This window comes from Octopus bimaculoides, chromosome 2 (assembly GCF_001194135.2).
Source record: "Octopus bimaculoides isolate UCB-OBI-ISO-001 chromosome 2, ASM119413v2, whole genome shotgun sequence".
Classification (NCBI taxonomy): domain Eukaryota; kingdom Metazoa; phylum Mollusca; class Cephalopoda; order Octopoda; family Octopodidae; genus Octopus; species Octopus bimaculoides.
The window spans coordinates 70,955,038-70,959,763 of NC_068982.1; the positions used below are offsets into that span (position 1 = coordinate 70,955,038).

At 32.5% G+C, this 4,726-nt stretch overlaps 1 protein-coding gene across 4 annotated transcripts in view; it reads left to right on the forward strand.

Moving 5' to 3' along the window:
- Positions 1 to 4,726, forward strand: part of LOC106883441 (centrosomal protein of 112 kDa) — a 141,344-nt gene that overhangs the window by 46,144 nt on the left and 90,474 nt on the right. The gene's annotated exons all lie outside the window — the stretch shown is intronic.

A 4,726-nucleotide genomic window follows, 5' to 3' on the forward strand; every position in this document is an offset into this window, starting at 1 on the left:
TAGATATTCCTACGGTTCTTGTATTCTTTGCTATATTCTCATTTCAATTTCATTTCTGTTTTTTTCCCTCCTTTTTCTCTCTCTTTTTTTTGGAATATTTCAATAATATTTTTTATAGTATTTTTGTTGTAGTTTTTTTTAATTTTGTTGTTACTTTCTGTTTTTAATCTCTAATTCCAACATTGACATTTGCACGTGTGTGTGTGTGTGTGTGTGTGTGTTCATGAATACATTCATCATATGATGTTTATATTTTTTTCATATTCATTTCATACATTTTTCTTTATTATTAAATATATTCTTTACTGCTTACAGAAGTTGTTACATCTATTGTACATGTTTGTACGTATTTATGCATGTGTTTGTTGTATATTGTTGAACACATTTCTTTCAAAACTTGTTCCTACATATCTTAAAAACTCATGTGTGTATATATATATATATATATATATGAGCTTTATTCATACACGCACACACACGGATGCATTTGTACATGTATAGACATAAATATATACATCTATACAAACAGACACACAAACATATATATATATAAACACATAGAATGGTTGAGGTGAATGGAGTAAGAGAGAAGTTGGAAGCTATGCATGTATAGAACCATATTACTATATATATATATATATATATATATATATATATACAACAATATTACTATATATACAACAATAAGTTTTTGTCATTCATAACACATGTGGTTTGTGTAAATATGTCTTGAAGGTTTTGTTATCCAGCTACTTTTCATTTCCAAGACACTTGTATACATTCCTCATACATTCACGTTTGACATGATCATTGTGTATTCTGTAGAAGCTAGGAAGCAAGTAGAGTTTCTGAACGCATATTTAGGAGAGGATAAACCTATTTCTAATAATTTATGATGTAGATCAATACTATAATAAAGAAAGGTGCTTATTCATTAGTTTGGAGTTTGTAAATTTTGCTAAAAGAAAGCAATTGTTAAAGTCTACACAGTCTAGAACATTCTTATAAATTCCAGTTTTAATGTTTTTATCAAAATATGGTTTTCAAGTTTCTTTTTATTGAAGATTTTAATACTGTGATTCAATCATAAGCTAAATTTTATTCACTGTGACATAGTCATTTTACACTGCTTTACAGCATTTTTAAGTGTCTCTGTTTATACTTCTGAAATTATGAAGGTTGCTCAAATATTTTTAATGCTACTTTATACAGACAGATCAGTAAAAAATATTTCTCTAAATTATAAATTTAATCCAATGTCAATCAAATTATGTTGAATCCTTTCATATTTGTTAGGCCTTTCTCATTACTTTTGAGAACTGAATATTTTCTCATAACTTTTTGAAAACTGAATATTTTTATAATGAAATTTTTTATGAATATGTTTCAGGTGATATAGATTAGAACAGAATTTATTGTGAAAAATTTTCCAGAGATTAAGGTGGGGGTGTGGACTGAAAAATTTTAGATGATTCACACACCTCAAAAATTTGTTTCCTCATAACTTTCAGAAAAGTGAGCATTTTTTTAATGAATTTTTCTGCAAATACTTTTCAGATGATGTAGATTATGGTTATATTAGAATTTGTTGGGAAAATTTGGGGGGAAGGGAGGTGGGAAGGAAGAGGAGTTTTGAATAATTCATATACCTTAATGACTTTGTTTCCTCATAACTTTCATGCTTTGTTGATGTAGAAGACAATTATGTTGAAAAAGAAAAACAGAAAAACTTCTGAAGACTATTCCACTTTCTCTTCTGGAATTTTTTAAATGAATATCTTTTAATAAAATAAAATTCTCCAGAGGTGCTGGTATAATTTCAAGGAAGGAAAAATTTTCTGAGGTGAATTTGTTGGTATGTGTTGTGATGGGAGTTACGACACCCCCTTGCAAGAAATAGACTGGTCCAAGTAAAGTATAAATAGTAATGATCCAAGTGAGTTCAAGGTTCAGAGTTCGGAGTTGAGTGAAGTTTGCTTTAGTTTACACTGAAGTAGGATGGTGTCATTTGGTTAGTTCATGAAGGCATATTGTTTGTTGCTTTATGAAGAGATTTGTTAGTTCGTTACATTGTTTTTACTGTTGTCTTGTTATCTTATTTATTGTACTTAACAAAGTATGTTACAGCATTTGGCGATGAGGGTTTTGAAGCTCACATAGGTTATTTAACAATTTGTTCGTGATACAACTTGTTAAATAATGGAAGACCTATTCGCTTCCATAGTACAGTTGCAAAAGCAACAGCAAGAACAGCAACAGGAATTGCAGAAGCAACTTTTACAGCAACAACTATAACAACAACAATTATTGGAGCTATATTCAAACTAATTCAAAAATGAGGAAACCTATGTTAAGAAAAACAGTGAAATCTGCTTGTAGTGCAATGGGGGAGAAATTACATTTCATAGGTGAAATGTGTGACTAATGTCACATTTTGAGGAAAAACATGCACGGTAGAAGTCTTTGTTGTTAAAAATGCAACCGATCTGTTTAGTACCAATTGGTTAGAATTATTCAATTTATGGGACCTCCCCATAAATCTCTATTGTAAAAACGTAAATGGTTGTCCCTCTAAATATAATTTGTCTGAAGAGTTAAAGAGAAAATTTTTGAAAATGTTTCTGCATATACTCTCAGACAAACTAGGTCTATGCACAAAGACTGAAGCATGTTTTGAATTAGATGATAGCATTACACCTGTGTTCAAGCCTAATAGGATAGTGCCTTTTGTGGCAATAAAGCAAGTGGACGATGAGTTGGACAGATTTGAAAAAAACCGGAAGCATTGAAAAAGTGGATTACATGAATGGGCAGCTCTGATTGTATGTATAAAAAAGAAAAATAACAAAATTAGGTAGTGTGCTGATTTTTTGACCAGTTTAAATGACTGTTTAAAAAATTAAAAGTTAACCATTATCCACTGCTGACCCTAGAAGATATTTTTACAAAACTAAACAGAAAAAAGATATTTTCGAAACTCAATCTGTCTGACTCGTCTTCAAATCAAAGTAGATAAAAAATGGTCAAAGTTGTTAATGGTCACACACAGAGGTCTATACTAATACAATAGACTACCTTTTAAACTGAAGGTAGCACCTGCAATATTTCAACAGGTGATGGACCTGATGTTGGCAGACTGTCAATTTGTTATTCCTTACCTTGATGATGTGTTCATCAAAAGCCAATCACGGAATAAGCATATCAAATACGTGAAGTGTGTCTTTAAAAAATTTAAGGATTATGGTTTCACAATCAGTGAAGAGAAGTGTGAATTCTTTTTGCCTAAAATCAAATACCTAGGTCAAATCATAGATAAGAATGGAAGACGTTCTGACCTGTCAAGGACAGACACAATCAGGTTAATTCCCAAGAGCATGAAACCATGAGAAGAGACTGTGACAGCATCATTGCAGTCAGTAAATGAAGTAAGAAGTATTGTGTGTAGTATAATCTAGGAACTGCCGGTGACAGCACATGATATAAAAATGAAATCCGTACAGGATAGGTACATTACAAGAATGAAGGAAACATTGAAAAATAAGCATGATAAAAATACAAATTCAAATAATTTCTCACTATGCAACGATGTTTTAATGTATGGCAGAGTGTAGTAGTACCAAGTGCACTACAGAAACGAGTATTGCAATAATTCCACTGTGAGCACTTGGGAATTTCCAGAATGAAAGCTATAATGAGGAGCTTTGTATATTGGCTGATTATGGAGAGGGAAATTGAGAAATTAGTGAAAGCATGTAGAGGTTGTGCATTGACAACCAAAGCACTACCAGTAAAATACCAATTGTGGCTGGAGACTGAAAGACCATGGTCCAGGATACATATCAACTATGCTGGACCAGTGAACGGCACATACTATCTAATCATCGTGGATAGCTATACAAAGTGGCCAGAGGTATGCAGATGTAATAAACCTACAGCAAAGACAACAGTAATGTTCCTACTCAAATTATTTGCTCGGTACAGTGTTTCAGACATGTTAGTTTCAGATAATGGAACACAATTCACAGGATATGAATTAAGAAATTTCTGCAAAATATATGCCATAAAGCACATCTTTACCCTGCCGTACCACCCAAGGTCAAATGGGCAGGTGGAAAGATTTGTCAACATGTTCAAAAGAGCTCAAAGAAAAGCTAGGAGCAAGCTAGATAATGATGAGGCACTAACAAAATTTTGAGAGTATATAGAATAAAGCCAAATCCAAATACTAATTCAGGAAAGTCACCTGCAGAGTTAATGTTCGCGCATAAAATAAAATCGATCCTCGATAAATTATTGCCAGGAAAAAACACATATAAAAGAAAGACAAAAAATACATTTGAAGGAAATACAAGAAATATTACAAAACATTTTGAAGTAGGACAGACACAGTCATTGAGAAGGTCTTGTTTCACCAGTTTAGTTGGTGACCTCACTATTGCCAGAGACTCAAAAAACAAAAAAAGTGCTAAGTCCTGGGGTCGATTTGCTCGACTAAAGGCAGTGCTCCAGCATGGCCGCAGTCAATTGACTGAAACAAGTAAAAGAGTAAGAGAGTACATTCTGTATAGTGGTTGACATTAGGAAGGGAATCCAGCCATAGAAATCATGCCAAAACAGACACTGATGCATGATGCAGTTTTTGGTCCTGTCGGATCCAATCAAACTGTTCAACCCACATCAGCAAGGAAGATAGACATTAAATGATGATGATGATGATGATGATGAT